Source organism: Pinus tabuliformis, chromosome 1_2, assembly GCF_031772625.1.
Source record: "Pinus tabuliformis cultivar Carrire ecotype Pingquan chromosome 1_2, CPIR1, whole genome shotgun sequence".
In the NCBI taxonomy this organism is placed as follows: domain Eukaryota; kingdom Viridiplantae; phylum Streptophyta; class Pinopsida; order Pinales; family Pinaceae; genus Pinus; species Pinus tabuliformis.
Genome location: NC_142298.1, coordinates 899,648,019 through 899,665,700, shown reverse-complemented (window position 1 = coordinate 899,665,700; position 17,682 = coordinate 899,648,019). Strand labels below are relative to the sequence as shown.

The window sequence follows — 17,682 nt, the reverse complement described above, 5'->3', positions numbered from 1 at the left end:
AAACATTTTGATCTTGATGATGCAACTTTATTTGTCAAGAAAGTTGGCAAAACAGTTGTATATATTGTGGTATATGTAGATGATCTTTTGATGACAGGGAACAACGAAAGCTTCATTGCATCCATAAAGAAGGAATTGGGGAAAAGTTTTGAAATGATTGATTTGGGCTATGTTCATTACTATCTTGGCATTGAAGTAACCCAACATCCAAAGTCCATATTTCTTTCTCAAAAGAAATACATTGGAGATCTGTTGAACAAGTTTGGCATGACAGAGTGCAATCCTCTTACTACTCTAATGGAACAAAACTTAAAGTTCACATCTATTGAAGAAAAAGAATTTGAGGATGCAACAAACTATAGACAGCTTGTAGGAAGTCTCAACTACCTAACTACTACCAGACCAGACATTTCGTTTGCTGTTGGAATTTTCCAGGTTTATGCAAAAGCCTTGTGAGGGACATTGGTCTGCTGCAAAAAGAGTTCTAAGGTACTTGAAGGGAACTCAAGACTTTAGAATCAAGTATACACAGGTGGACGAATTCAGCTTGACTGGATACTCTGATTCAGATTTAGATGGAGATAAAGAAACTAGGGTATCAACTTCAAGATATGCTATGAGTCTTGGATCAGGAGTTGTCTCCTGGAGATCACGCAAACAATTAGTCCTAGCAGATTCCACAACAGAAGCAGAATATGTGGTAGCAGCTGAAGCAACAAAAGAAATTGTGTGGCTCAGGAAAATTCTTGAAGATTTGCAAGTAAAAAAAGTACAATCAACTCCACTCATGATTGACAATACCTCTACAATAAAGTTGGCCAAGAACCCAAAATTCCATGATCGAATGAAGCACATCAATACTAAATATCATCTGATTCGACATCATGTTGAGACCGAAACAATCCATCTTCGTCATTGTTCCACAAATGAGCAAATTGTAGACATCTTCACCAAAGTGCTTGGAAGAGAAAAGCTTGAATGATTCAGAATGATGCTTGGACTCACCAACATCCCTTCATATTAAGGGGGGGAATGTTGACACCTAATCCTTGTGATTGGGTGAATTTATGTAAATAAATAAATTAGAAATATGAACAGTCATCGAGAGATGAACTGAACAGTCTCTCCCTCATGTATATAATGAAGACCTACCTAATGGAATAGAACATACAAATCATTTTTTTCCTTATGGAGTTACTGCCTGGCCTGAAAGGGTTAATATGGATCTACATTGGTTATACAATACTATATAATATATATATTTGTATTTGTGTCTCTTTGTTATTCCCTCTCTCTATCTCACGCCCCAAACATACATAGACTCTCTCTCCCTCTCTTCCCCTTCTTTGTCTATCTCTCTCTTCCCCTTCTCTCCCTCTCTATCTATATCCTTCTCTCTATTTTGTCCCTCTCTCCTCTCTCCCTCACTCTCTCTCCATGACCCCCTTGTCACCCCCTCTCTTTCTCTCCACCTTTCTCCTTCTATGTTTTCTTGTTCCCTCCCTCTCCCACCCCCTCCAATTCCATCTCTATCTCCTCATATCTATCTTCCTTTCTCTCTATCCCTTATTTCACACCTCCCTCTATCTCACCCCCCTAAATCACTCTCCCTCTCTCTCCTTCTTTCGTCCAACTCTATCACTATCTCCCCCCCTCCCTGTCCTTCTCCATATCTATGCCCCCATCTCTCTCCCTTCCCCTTCTCTCCCTATCTCTTTCCTCTCCTCTTACTTCTCTTCCCTCCTCTCCTCTCTCCCTCACTCTCTCTCCATCTCTCCCTTCTCACTCCTCTCTCTCTCCACCTTTATCTGTCTATGTATTTGTTCTTTCCTCCCTCTCTCTCCCACTCCAACTCCATCTCTCTCTCTCTCTCCTCTCTCTTCCTTCCTCTTGCTCCCTCTCTCCCACCTCACTCTCTCTCCCCCCCATCACTCTCCCTTTCTCTCTCTCTACCTCCAAATTTTTCACTATCTCCCTCCCTCCCTCTTCCCCCTCCCTAACTCTCTCTTAAATTTAATCACACTATCTAAATTAAAAAAACTTATTTGGTTTTAAAATATTAAACCTATGTGTTGTAAAATTAAATTAAATTAAAATATTTTTACTATGAAATAAGTTATGGTTTTCTGGCATGTGGTATTGATAAGCGATGGTATTGTAACAAAGTGGATTTACAAGTTAATATCCATGGTAAAGTGAGGGTGAATATCCATAGTTAACAATCTTGTCATATTGGTATAAAATATTTTGGTTGTGAAATCATTTATGTTTTTTGGGCATGTGGTATTGATAAACCATGGTATTGACCCATGGTATTGTAACAAAGGCTATTTTTTACAAGATAATAATATCTACTGTAATATGGGGTTGAATATGCACGGTTAAGAATCTTTTCATGTTGTTATAAAATATTTTGGTTGTGAAATAAGTTATAGTTTTTTTACTAGTAGTATTGATATGCAATGGTATTGTAACAAAACCTATTCACAAGTTAATAACAAAATCAAAATATAACAAATTCAATTTTCTTATTTTATTAATTTAGGCCATATTTAAATGTTTACACTCATCCCAATATCATTTTTAACTTCTTCTTCTTTTTAATTTAGGGTCCTACCCAAAAATAATAAATTATTATTAAAAATAGATCATTTAACCCAATTGAAATTTATATATTTTATTTTATATTATGAATATTTATTTTATTTTTTCCATTATAAATAATTATTTTCTTTTTCATTTCAAGTTTAGTGCTGGGTTCAAATGAAATATTCACACATTACAACATCATATTGTAGGACTGCATTTTTATCTACCTTGTTGATATTTGCATGGAAATGCCAGAAGAAGGAAGACCATCAGCGTGATCTATATATTTCATTAGATTGAGTTTGCATGGGAATCACCTTAGGAAAGCATCAACGATTAGATGGAGGAAGGGTAAGGTCATTGGGCTTGGCAATTTTGGCCATATGTACATGGGTATGAATTTGGACTCTGGAGAGTTCTTCTTTTTTACTGATGATGATTTTTATTCTTATGGGTAAACAATTTCGAGGGTTTATATGATCAAAGCATAAATTTCATCTAGAGTTGAGGGTTTAATGATTATGATAATGCAGATCTTGATTGCGGCTAATAATTCATCAAAAGACAATGCACAAGTAAGCATTTTGCATGTCCTTATTGTACAAAGGGTTTAATGATTATGATAATTCATATCTTGATTGCGACAAACAATTCATCAAAATAAAATGGACAAGTAAGCATTTTGCATGTCCTTATTGTATAAATCAGTTGGCTCCTCCCTAACTTTTCTAGGGTTAGAATGCATGAAATTTTATTTTTTTCTTTTGACCTTTTTTTTAGTGGTTGATTGTTTGTGTAATGGACTCTACCATGCCCAAATTCAAAGGGATCAAGTGATGCAAGCAAATTTTCTAGTAGGATGCAAATACTAGACCTTCCTCAAACTTTGCTACATGAAATTAAAATTTCTTGTAATCATGAACATAAAATATTTTTTGTTTCAACCTTAAATTTTGATGTCGATGCCTATAGTTTTAAACAATGTTACTATATTTTAAGTAGAATATACTTAGATCCATTAAACCTTACAACTCTCCAAAGCTTAGGTTAATTTCATCTAGAAAGAAGGAACTTGAATCTATTTTACAATTTAGAGTCAATTCTTATAGACAATGATTAAAAGTGGAAGAACCAAAATGGTGTGATAACTTTTACCCACCCATCAATTTCCAAGACTTTTGCTATTATTCTAAACCTAAACAGAGAGAGTAGAAGAAGAAGAGGAGCCTATATGAGGTGGACCTTCACTTGCTTGATACTTTTCAAAAGTTAGGCATGCCCTTGACTAGAAGAGATTGACCAATGTTGTCGCAGATGTTGTTTTTTCTAGTGTTTTCACTGCTACCATGCATAGGTAGAATATATAGGCAGTTGAGGTTATATTTTGTTTGTTATAAGAGGTAATTCAAGAGTATCTTGATATAATTAGCAAGTAGCTTGGCAGGGTCATTCCTCCTGCTGATAATTATTATGTTGCATTGTATTTTATTTTTTTGTGATAACTCCTTCTATTAAATCCCCAAGCACACTTTGTCACCCATGGGAATATCCACTTATTTAAAAAATAATGAGATGGGGAGCAGGCAATTTGAGAGTACATTTATTGTTGTAGATGAGAGGAGTTATGTGAGGTGAGAGGAGCCTTGTGACATATATTGAAAGATGCACTGCACCATTTTATGGCACCAATCATCTCCATGCCACAATAGTGGATCTCTATTTCACCGAGGGAGAAACGATAAAGTATTCCACTATAAAGAATTGGTATGTTAGAGATGAGGAATGCAGACATGGGATTTATAATTTTATTACGAAAAAAGGCTTGTGTGATGGAGACAAATCAAGGATTTCATGGACCTGAGTAGAGATTGGTTCGACAATCACCTAGAAATACTCAAGCATTATTTTGAAAGGCAGTGATGCAATTGGAGAGTTCTATTATGTTTCCTTGAAACATAAATATCAATAGGGGGGACAAACATGATCCATATCGGGAAGAATTGTAGGAGTAGGATTGTTTCTAAAATTATATATATATGCAAGTCAAGGAACTAATACAGAGGATTAGTGCAAGTGCAACCAAATTCTCACAATGCAAAGAATTTTTCACAATGTGATTTCATGCTCATTGGTGAACAGATAGCTGGAAATACTTATCGTTACATTCAGGTACAATTTGAGTTGCATTCTAAAGTCTCTAATTTCATTTATTGATATTCTTTCTTATGTCCTTGTCTCTCTTAATTTCATTGTGGTAGGATTGGAATGGGTTAAAAAATCAAGTACATCATTGAGTAAAATAGACACCCACATGTCACGACATGTCATTGTGCATACTCTCTATTTTTTATACAATTAGAAGTGAGAAATATGATGTGTGCACAACTAAAAATCCTAGAAGGCATGATGAATCCACCCTTAGAATGGAAATCGAAACCAAGAATCATAAAATATCAATAAATTTGTGACAAACAATAAAAAACACAATAAAATATTCTATGCCAACATTGTCTATTTAGTGCAGGATACTACTAATATTTCATAATTTTTAGAGATGGTGAATGTCATGAAGATTCCCTCAAGTAATGTTACTTACTTGAAGATAAGATGGTCAGCGCAACTATTTACTTTAAATAAGGTAAATTTAGGTAATTAATGCAAGTTTGAAAATCACTAGAAACAACATCACTGTTTATTTTAAATAGGCTAGATTTAGGTAATTAAAACAAGCTTGAAAATCACTAGAAACACCACCCCCACATCATTTTATTTCCAGTTGTACAATATAATATTGAATAAATTTATGAGCACTTCCATTTAAATTGACCGTACATAAAATAACAAACAAGGTTGATGCTTTTAAAAGCTATATCCATCATTAAATATAAGATATAACAAGGATGGCTCATAATTTTAAATGTTATATCCATGACCATCATTTAATATAAGATATGACAAGGATGGCTCATAATTTTAAAATTTGTATCCATCACCAATTATAAGATAAGAGTTAATGAGATGAGAAAAAGTTTGTCTTGATATAACATCTAAACGTCATATTACTTATAACTCATGCATATTGTATCTTATTGTGCATATGTTAATTGTATAACTTCAATCTGGGTAAAAATAAAATATCATGAATATTGTAGGAGAATGAGTAAGCATTTTCACACTAGTTTAAAATTTCCCCTTGGTTGGTGAAGAACCAATTCAATGTTGTTTTTGGTGGAGTATTAAATTATTAACCAAAGATTAAAAAAAATGTGAAAAAAGGATATTTAGAATGTTATATAGAAGTTGCATTTCATGTAGCTATATCTACCCTAATGTAACTATAATATTCTATTGTAGCAACAACAACCACCCTCCAAAATGTTTCCTCAACTTCGTTTTGGAGCCTCCCTACCAACCATTCTTAACAACATGTCTTGTACTGTCAAGTACATAGGTTTCAGCTGAATTTCAAAGCCTTTCCAGCCTGTGCATGTCAACTTTCTTGTCTCCCATCACAGGCTGTCATTCCGAACATTGGTTATTTTCTGGCTAAGATGCTCACTCAGAAATTTGTGTAGTTCTAGAGGGAAACCAGCCTTCCCTCCAGAAATTTCACAATTCTAGAGGGGAACCAACCTTCCCTCCAGAAATTGCACAGTTCTATTGGGCTGCTTGGTGAGCTCCAGAATTGTGCAATCCAGCCAGGTAGACCTCCCTCAGAAAACTGCGCAATCCAGCCAGTCACTGGGCTTCAGCCCAGAAATTGTGCAATTCTAGGAGGCAGTGACCTACTGACCCCAGAAATTGTGTAATTCCTTAGGGACATCCAGCCCTGCTTAGCCCATAAACTGCACAAATCCCTCTCCCAGGCTTGTAGACTATTGCATGTGCCTTCAGGTTGACTGGTTCCCTCTAGGACCGAACAATCCTGATTTGCATGCATAGGCTCCTTTTCCCTGAAATAGTCGAAAAGAAACATGCAAAAAGCATCCCTAAATTTTAGGGATCTATTTTTAGTAGCTGGAGGTTACATTCAAAGATCGTTCTAGAAACTTCCCTCCAAGTGTCACTTTTTTCGAGATTTGTGGCATGTGCATCATAAGCCTCAAACTTATTTATTCGACACTGCAGAGATCATTCCTCACATCGATATTGGAGGTTTGACATCCCAAAACATATCTAGTAGTCTATGGGACAATCATCTCATATTTGTCCGAGTAAGTCTACTTTTCACGTCATTTGCTGTTTTTTTGTTGCTTTCTGTATTTTGCTTTGTACGAAGTTTTTTCCTTGGTTTTGTTGAATTCCTGCTGTTAATTTAATGTGTATTAGCTTATAGAATCACCTTTTAAGTTTTGGTTTGCATCTCATTGCTGTCACATGCATGACACTATTTTGAGCTAACGGTCATCGTTGTGGGGAATTGTTTCACACACATTCATGTTTTCCCATTTTCTAGATCTTGCATTCACTATTTTCATGTGTGAACATTCACTCTTGCTTACACTCAGTCTCACCATGCATTCAAACCTCTTCATGTTTTCAGTCAACCTTCGGTGGATCTGGGCTGCCTTGGCTTGGACCTTGCCTTGCATGGACAAAAATGTGCATTTCTAGAAACTGCGCAAACCTAGCTAGCACTGACTTCGAGGCTTGCATTGTGCAATTCTAGGAGGAAATGCCTTGCTGACCCAGAAAATTGTGCAATGCAGTCTCTAGGCTTGCATCCCCTTGCTGACTGAAATTGTGCATTGTGAATTTTTAGTCCTTAGCAGGCAGGCTGGACTGTGCATTTCATGGTTCCAATAGTCAGTCAGCCTCCTCACACCCCAGACTATTCCTTGCATAGTATTGGCATTCAGTCTCCCAGCCTCCCTGTGAAAATTGTGCAATCTATACTGTCAGTTACCCGGGTGTGTTGTATGTCAGTCCTCATATTTGTTTTGGTTTTCAGCTGATAGATTGCTTGCCATGAGTGTTGCTGTGTCTCCAGGTATATCAGGTGTTCTTCCATCTCTCAGCAATATAGGTAGAATGGATTCCAAGAGAGCAGGGTCAAAGGACACTGTTGGAAGTGCAACTAGAGATGCAATTGAACAAGTGTTTATGGGTTTGCCCATTTATGAAGACACCAAGTTGCTCATAGACATAGACATCAAGATGAAATGGCAGGACACCAATGATAGATTCTCAAGCATATTTGAGGAATATATGGAAGATCGCAAGTCTATGTCAACATCTACCAGTCTGGCTTGTACTAGATTGCATGCAGGTATCCCACGTTCCCATGCGCGAACATGATACATTGGATTGTATCACACATTGATCCTGAGATGATGATGTTGAGTAGTGTTAGCGGGATAGAGGTTGCTACCTTTAGGGTCAAGGACTATCAAGAGATGTATCACTTTCCACAACCAGTGATCACAATGAAGAAACCCTTCAACACACATAGTAACGCAAACTCCAGAGATAACTTGAAGAGTTGAGTGAAAGAGCCAGCCAAGTTCAGGACAACACCCAGCCTAGTTTACAAGATGAAGATACCACGGAAGGCATATCAGTCCTTGGTCATATTTTCATGCAACTTATACAGCCAAGAGAACACGGAGGCATTCTCGCAAAATTGGGTGATTGCGTTGGACCAACTAGACAGCGAAGGAAGGCCATGTAACTGGTCCGACATGTTAGCTCTCAGGTTGAAGGAATAGGTGACAAAAGCCCGACATCCACCCAAAGTTCAACAAGCACAGATATGCATGCCCACATAGATACTAGATGCAATCTGTGCCCATCAGCAGTTCCCAAGCTTGAAGAGGGCATGGACACCTTCAAAAACCTATGTGCACACTTATTGCAGATTGTTCTACAAATGCATTTTCCAGCGAGTCATCACACAGTTGTTAGACCACTTTGTCACCCCGGTGTACAAAATGATATTTGAACAAGATCCACCTTGCATGTCGCAGGAAGCAATGGAGGCATTGATTAACATAGCATATTGGTATGCCTCACCCCTCGAAACCTTCATACAGATGTACAACATGCAGAAGCCTCCGTATGTTTTACCAAAGTGTGCCATGGACAAGCTCGTCATGCAAGAAGTGTCATATCACATCTCGACAGGGTTGTCAGCTAGACTACACATGAAGAAGAAGGAACCTTGGCCCGCTCTTCCTTTGCAGATTAGGTTGTACGACATAAAGAATCTACAACATGTTGATGTAGAGATGGAAGAGTTAAAAATATCTGCTTTCGGCACCAGAAGTTTCAATCCGTATGACCCACATTTCTTTGTAAAGGACCACTGTGCGAGAGTGCAATTTCCTTGGATCAATGGGGAGTCGCATTGGCCTAAGGAAGACCCATGGAGATATTGTCACAGCTTCTCCAGGCATAATGAATCAGTCGGCATAGTTTGGAATGGTTAACGAAGCAATGCGAAGTAGCATCTCAAAGAGCACCATCAATAGCAGCAGCAAAGGGTAACAAAACTACGCATGACAAAGGCAAGAGAAAGGTTGATGACAATGCAGAGGCAGAACAAATCCACTAGTTCAAAGCAAATCCACTAGTAACAAAAGAAGCTTTGGAAATTGAGGCTAATAGGTAGCGTGGCAAGAAGAACGCACAAAGGAAAAGAGATAAACAGAGGATGGAGGAAACAAAAAAAGGAGTTGCAAGAGTTGAAGCAGAAACTCTGGGAAGAACAGGAGTTGTGCATAAGAGAGAAGGAAGAGCATCATGGATAGACACAGCGTGAGGCACAACATGCACAGTTTGATGAAACTGTGCCCATATAGGTAATAGACTCATCCGATGAGCTGGCACAGAGCAGATAGGGTGAGAAGTCGTAGGAGCAAGACTTAGCTCTAGAGATTGAACAAATTCTAGAGTAGATGGATACAGATGTGGTGCCGTAAAAGTTAGATCAGGATACGGACCTCATGCCTCATAACCAAGAGGTCACCCCATTAGCTTCACCAGATCCAGAAGCATAGCAAGTCCCAAGGGATCAAGGAGACACAGAGATCCTTGAAGACAATCCAGAGCCAGAGATGCGCAATGTATCTTTTGACTAGTCACAACACAGAGTTGTGCAGCCGTGCAAAATACTTACTTCGGATGTCCACACATCTCCTTTGTAGTTTGAAGAATGAGTGATTGTATCTGATGTGTGCAAGCATCCATCAGCATTAGCTGATGCTACCAGAGCATATTCTGAAGCCACCAACTCGAGTAATCGATTTTTGATAGCAGAGAATGAGAGAATGGCTAAGAAATTACAAGCGGCCAAGCAGGGAGGAGAAAAGGTAACATCATCCATGAGAGCAGAGTCGAAGAGAACGATACTGGATCAATTATTTTCCCTCGAAACAATCATGCGGATGTTGTATTCTATATTTAGTACCATGAAAAAGGCAATTTTCCATCTCAATGGTTGGTAGCAGTGTTGTGCTAGGAGAGCACACATATTGTCAAATCTGCACACTGTTTTCGACCACATGCGGACATGGAAAATGAGATACAAAAGACCCTCATTGAATTTTCCAAAGATGATGAAGCCCAAGATGGTAGAGTTGAAGTTATGCATCCAGAGCCAGATCCATAACTATGAAGAACTCCTACGACTCATCACCAGTTTGCAGGCTTTGCATGCATGGGTGTCTAGAAGCTTGGATGTCATTGTGCACACACACATGATCTCGTCTATTGGCACGCTCATCGAAGCAAATTCAAAGAACCAAGTCTGAATGGAGCTGGACATGTACTTGGACGAGTTGATGTGTGTAGCCACCAATGAAAACTTGGAGATTAGTGCATACACTATGCATCAGTATGTTGCTTGTCTAACTGCACTCAAGACTATGATGTGCATGTTAACAGACGAGTTGGATAAAGGTGCCAGACCAGTGTACCCTGATGCAACGGAGGCAAGAGTTCTCTTTTAGTAGGATTTCACAATTGAGCATGTGGACACCATCACATACTACCAAGCTTGGCATCAGTTTGCCACCATCAATCATCGTGAGGATGTGGAAGATTTGGTCTTCCCACAGTTGCCCAAGTCTTAGTAGTGTCTTGCATGGCTTTCTCAAGCCTCTTTTGTCTCACATGGATACATGTGTAGATTGTAATGTAACATCTTGTAAAATTGAAAGACCAAGTGTCGATGGTTGAATGTAACAGTCATGTAGTAGTTGAAGAATCATGAGGGTAGGTGAAGAGTCTGAAATGGGAATGTCAAGGGTCACCCCACCCTTTGCTATTTATAGAAGCTCATAACTCATTGTACAAACTTTTGGTCGCCAAGATTCCTATAGGTGTATCTTAGAAAAATCTTGGAGTGTATTGTAACGAGCCTTAGCTTCTCCATAGTGCAAAGCTAGTACATCTCTTTGGAGGAGCAGGCGACAGTGATTGTAATGTTCTGTTGTTGGAAATAGTGGTTGGTCATGGTGGTATTGTATGATTGGATGTTTCTCTCTTAATATAACATAGCCAACACGTTTCACGCATATTTTGTTATATTTCAGTTTTCTTTGCTTCTCTAATGATATATGTAATTGTTTTCTTATGTATGTATGTATGGAATCTTTCTATGTATGTATGTATGAATCTTATTGAGATATGCTTTCGGTTTAACCATCACTTTGGATTGTGGTTTCACCTACCTTCCATCTTGTGATGTATCTTTGCTCATGTCTTCCTTTCCAAGCTACATGTTTCCACAGGTTTCCAAGTGGCGCACTCATTCCACCTTCCATGTGTTAGAACCCTTCATGCACCTTCCTTGGCTTACTGTGTTGGTCACACCCTCGCTAACAACAAGGACATCCTACTTACCTCTACGTGAAACTGCAGTCAAGGCAATACTATATGACCCATTGCTGGGACTCCTACACCAAATAGTTTGAGGTCTAGTTGGGACTTCTTACCGAGGAGATCCCCTAACATGTTGGCGGGTCCAACACTGTCAACTTTTTTGGTGCTAGAAGGAGGGTTGAATGACAAGCTGAGCCCTTACATCCAGTTTTGACTTTTCACAAATATGTCATGGATACTGTTAGACTCATCCCTCCGTGATGTTTTCCATATGTTGAACTTGTTGACATCACAAGGGTGTCATTTGATATCTTGTCGAAATTCAAATATGATGGTGAAGGCGAAGTGGCCAGGCCTATGTACTTACAAGAATTCTATGCATTTATTGATTATGTAGATGACTTCTCTGATGAAGAAGCCAACCTGCTGCTTTCACACATACTTCTCAAATCCCAACAACCATGGTGGTGCAACTTGCTTCACAGTTGCGTGCACTCACTGACCAATTTTGTGATCTCATTGAATCTACTTTCCATCATTTTGATCTGGAACCTCTTCACAAAAAAAAGTTAAAACAATGGAAGACTCCACAAGAGTTGCCTATGGAGTTTTGGCAGTGCTTTCGTGTATTGCAGTTTGAAGCTCTGAAAATCTAGATGAAGTTTCAATATCTTTGGGACATATTCAAATACTGTCTTAACAAATCTCTCAATTCCAAGATGAAGTTGAAGTTCAAACCCCACTCAGCATACTTCGGTGATGGAGCTGTGCAATCACAGATGGACATAGTCGCTATCACAAGTGACTGGTCGTCATCCCCTCATCAAACAACTGTATCACAGCAGAGTGATGTGGGATAACATGCACACATGACTATTCAACTATCACATTCCTAGCATCACTTCTCTCAATTTTCGTGTAGATTTGGTTGCAAAGCCCATGAGTTGTCACATGCACTTGTTACCAAAAACTCCATCTTCACATTCTGTTCATCTGATCCGGATTTAAGCAGGAACACAATAGATTACAGAGATAACCATAAATACAGAGATGCGATAACCATAAAAACAGAGATGCAGCGGAAATAATACTTCATTTCATTAATGGAGAATACTGAAATATGCTTACAAATAGAAATAACCCAGCTAGGGCGATGGTAGCTTATCTCTGAGAAGAGATGTGTCGGCTGTTAGCTACCTATATCAATAGGTTTCATATTTCATGATTGGCAATGAAAAGGTCCAAATATGCTCTGCTTTGATGATGCAAAGATCACATATTTCCAAGAGAATACAATCTGTGCTTATAGCTTGATGTGGACTCAATTTTGATGGATGGTCCAACAGCCTAATCTGGATCATGCCATGTTTTAAATTTCCAGTTGTAGAATAGAGAAGGAAGTCTGTCCAAACTGTTTAATCTTGGCAGACAAGTAGCTTAGGTAGAGAAAGTAAGGCTCCCAACTGCTTAATCTGGGACCTTGGAAGCAATAAGGGTAGAATTAGATAGAAAATCAAAAGGAAAAAGCCAAAGAAAAGAAAAGGCAAATAAGGGTCTGCAAGCCTAAGTGCACCCTCCAAGAAGAAATAAAAAATGCTAGGCAAGTAGATGGGTAGGCAGATGGGGTTGCAGAAGTGTCATTCCTTACAATTGAAGGTGTGCTAACCTATTTCACAAAGCAAAATCAATGGATTGAGAAGTCCTTCTTCTCTATCAGGTTGCAGCAAGCAAAGAAGCATGTCTAACTTCCCAAATTTTCCCCTTTTTCATTCATTACTAATATCCCATCATCAGTTGAGATTCATGGAAGAATTGGTGGTTTTATGGTGGTTCTTAGTCCTTTAAAAGCCACATTTCTTGTCTAAAACTCTTTTCATTTTGATCTACTCCCTAAGCTAAGTCATTTTCAAATAAACTTAGTATTATCTCCCCTCATCCACTCCTTTCATCCATATTAATTTCTAACTTTATTATATAAACCCCCTATGTTACCCTTTCCCTAGTATTATAACACCATGGTGTATAAACCCCAAGCATTGTATAAATATCCCTGCCCTTGGCATTATAGCCACATGTTCTTTGTCAGGGATCAAAATGACATCTGGTCACTTTGATAAACCTAAGTCTAACCCCCCTCCCCTCTTTTGAATTCATTTGGCCCATTAAAACCTTCATTTACTGAGAAAACCTTATAAGAGACCCATTTTTACCCATACCCGCTTTAAATTGCAAAATAAACATCAAAACCCACTTTTATTCGCTTATCCAAAGTGTCGGGGCCGCATTATTTTTACATTGGAAAACATTACAAAACACCATATCCCAAAGGTTTTCCGCCGGGCGCAGACCCCAAAAAATATATTATTTTAATCCTTCTCCGCTGTCGTATCAACCGCACAACTCATCAACCCGTCAACCGTCCGATCGAGCGCTTTTGATCGGATGGCCACTATACATATCGGGTTGGGCCCGACATCTGACATTTAGCACCCGAGAAACTGTCAGAGGGTGACGTCAGGCCTCTGCCACGCGTCGCCCTCACAATTTCTCGGGTTGCCCTCTGACAAAACCATCGCCGTATCGTAGGCGGTCCGAGAAAACCATTACCGCCTTTTTGTTTACCACCAGTTTTGTCGGGCCTGCGTCATCCCCACGTCAGAGCCACGCCACTGCCACCCCGCCGCCGCATCAGCTCCTTCGTCCGCCCCCGCGCTGATATGTCTGCCACTTCATCATATCCGTGGACCAATCACAGCCTGCCACCTCACCCGGTGACGTCATGCTGACGTCATCCGACTTCGACCCCACCTGATGACGTCATGCTGACGTCATCCCAAAAACGCGCCAATATGCCAAAAATCCATATATTGGCCAAAATTTCATGTTTTTTCCACTTTTGCCAAAAGAAACTGTTGTTATTTCTGCATGCTGTTTACGTTCAAACCAGCGCCAACCTGCCAAATTTGATTCTGAAACCGTCGGCGCCTCCATTGTACCTGCAGTTGCAACCTGTCATCGGCCATCTGCAAGGTATTTCTCAAGATAATTCCCTATACCTGGTTTTATCATATTTCTGCAAACAAACTGTTTAAGAAGGCCTAAAAACACTGATTTCACCATCAATTACCCAGTGACCTGCACCTATTTCAAACTGGTGGAACAATAAACCTTCTGCAGAGCCCGCATTTGACAAATTAACCTGAGCTCACAGCTAGTTCGCGCAGTCGTGAACTAGAAACCTCAACTGACTAAATTCACCATAGAAACACTCATGTCAGTCCTACTACTGTTTTAATCAGTTCTTTAAACAGTATTTCAATTGCTGTTTGCTCAATTTACCCTCTATTCCTTGAAATTCGCACTTCCATTGCATAGAAACTCCTCTGTGTTATTCTGCTCACTCGAACCAGTTCACATACAATTCAGAAGCCTCATTAGCCATGGAGACACCAATAGCCCTGAATGTTCAGCCTCTGAATGCCCCTCAAAGGGAAATAGAATGGAAAGCCCTGGGAGACATGGATTATCAGATGTTAGACTGGTTCCCAATGAACTCTAAGTTTAATATTCATATGCTCAATGAACTAAAATCCCAACACCTTAATGGAGCTGATATTTTGGGGATTTGGGACTCAAATTTGCCCATTTACAACCTCCCTCAAGTCAATGCCCTTCCAGACTTGATCCACAAGTGCCAAGAATGCTATGATCCATGCCAAAGAGCTGTTCTCAGTCCTACAGGCTCAATCTTATTCCATATCACCCCAGAAACCATAAATGAGATGCTACATTTCCACTCTGCAAGGCCATTGACCCCTCTTTCCATGTTGGATTTAATAAAGAAGGGGAGTAATTTGTCAAGTGCCCAGATTATCAAAATTAACCAGTTATTTGTACAGCCAAGCTCTGAAACTATGAGAACTCCTCCTATTGGATATCACTACCTGAATGACTTGGGCAGAATGCTAGTGGATTTGATCAGCTATGTCCTGGGGTACAAGGGAATTGAGGATGTTGATGACACTATAATGGCAATGCTGTCCATATTTTCTCCTGGAAAGCCTCCAGCTGTACACTATGACTATGCCACCTATATTGCAGAAAAGATCCATGAACAGCTAATGAATCTACCAAGGGAAAGGGTGTTCAGATTCACCTCATACATCTACCATCTGTTCTTATTTTATCAACCAGACAGTTTCTCCATTCCCCTCAAGAAACTAAATGCCCAGGGGAATCCAAGGTCAGTTGTGTTTTGGACCTCAGTTTTCCATAATGTTTCTCAATCACCATACACATACTGTGAATTTATAGACCTGTTCATTCACCCAGCTATGACACTGCTGTATGGTGTCCCTCCAACAAGATTGACCGATGACATGCAGAGAGTTCTCCATCTCTCCAAATCCTACAGCATTGGTGATTGGTATTTTTACCAACACCACACAGTAATCAGAATATATGGCTGTGAATTGGACCCTTACAGGCTGCCAAGGTATGTCCCTATGAGACTTTTTGCCCTAGAATACTTCAGGCAGTTTGGAAATGCAGACTGCTTCCATTTCCAAAGTAGGAATAAGAAGGTACAGCTGAAGGTGAGGAACCAGCTAGGCCCTTTTCTATACAATAAAAGAGAGGAGGGATGGAAGGAGGCAGATATGATTTTAGAGGGCTTCAAATTGCAAACCAGTTTCAAATGGATACCCTATGACCCTAATCATTTTATCTCCCTCAGAAGGATAAAATACAAATTGGGTAACTATGCACATGTTAGGCAGCCTCATATTGAAAAGTATGCAAATTCTTTGAGCTGGAAAGAGGGCACTCTAGAAGAGCCAATCTCTAGAGAGCAGATGCTAGAGAGAGAGGCTAGGAATTTGCAAAAAGAAGCTGACTTGGAAACTTGTGGACAGGTTTCCTTATCATATCAAAGGCAACTTGGAGCAACTGCCTCTTCTTCAACAACACACCAGCAAGCTGCCATGGACACTCAATAGACATGCAGCAGAGGCAAAGAAAAGCAGGTGGAACAAGAGCAACCACCTCCCATGACTGAATACCTAACAGAAAAAGAGGTGGAACAGCAAGAAAAAGTGCAGCAGCAGGAAGAACAACAACAACAATAGGAATCACAGCAAAGAGAAGGGAAACATGATAGAGAGCAGCCCACACAGCAAGAAGGGGCAGTTGAGGCCCCAATTTTCACTGAACAGCAGGCCCAAAACACGGTGCCTCCTAGGCAAGAAACATCTGCTGAAGCATCAATCCTCCAAACTCCACAAAAGGAGGATGTAAGCAGGAAAAGGGACAGAGAGACTCTCTTAACCACATCAATAAGTCATGGTGAGAAAAGACAGAGACTGAGTCCTTTCTCTGAGGAGGAAATGCCAATAGGGCAGTCTCTGGGCATGGGCCCACCCAGTAGAGAAGCATCTGCTAGCTCCTTCCAGCAGGGACAAGACAGAACAATAGGAGGAGAAGTCAGCTCCTCAAGCCACCAAAGAGAAGTTGAAGGAGGAATCAAACAGCAGTTCATAGACATAAAGAGGAGGAATGAGTCAATAAAAATACAGCTGTATAACCATTTGTTGAAAATGGCTCCCACCATCCAACAGCGACTAATGTCTGCATATGATGTCCAGGAGGGCAAGATGATCATGAGTCACTTCATGCCAACTACTTTGCAGCCACAGTCCCCTTCAGATTACTTAAGGACCAATCTTGAGGTCCTGGCCAAGGACATCCACCCAATGGACAAAATTGAATTGCATAAACAAACAGGTGAGATGGTCTACGCTTCCTTGGCAGACAAGACATTGGATAACTACAGGCTAGAAAATAGCCTTAATAATACAGCTACCCAACTTGAGTTGGAAAGGGCATCCTCTTAAGCAAAGGACAACAGAATAAGCTCCTTAGAAGATATAATTATTGAGATTGGGCATGATCCCAAAGATATCAAGGGCATACAAGAAATATTGAAATTGAGGGATGCAGATATGGCAGCTTTAAGGAGGAAGATCAAACTCCCAGCCACAATTCACCCTCAAACAGATGAAGTAGCTCAACAAAGGCATGATCAAGATGCCACAGCTTTGATGGTGTCTCTTTATAAGCAGCTTATCCAGACACAAGAAAAGCTGGGAGAATCAGAGGCTGCACAGGCAGCATTACAAGCAACCCTGAAACAAAGAGAAGAAGGTCGGACCTCCCAGCCTCCTCCTCAAATCATTAACCTTGAGGAAGCTACCCCAACTACTATTCCTCCTC

At 39.8% G+C, this 17,682-nt stretch overlaps 1 pseudogene; it reads left to right on the top strand.

Moving 5' to 3' along the window:
• The first annotated feature begins 3,254 nt into the window (after window positions 1-3,254).
• The window catches only part of LOC149208850 (iron-sulfur cluster assembly SufBD family protein ABCI8, chloroplastic pseudogene), a 59,756-nt pseudogene continuing 45,328 nt past the window's right edge, over window positions 3,255-17,682 (top strand).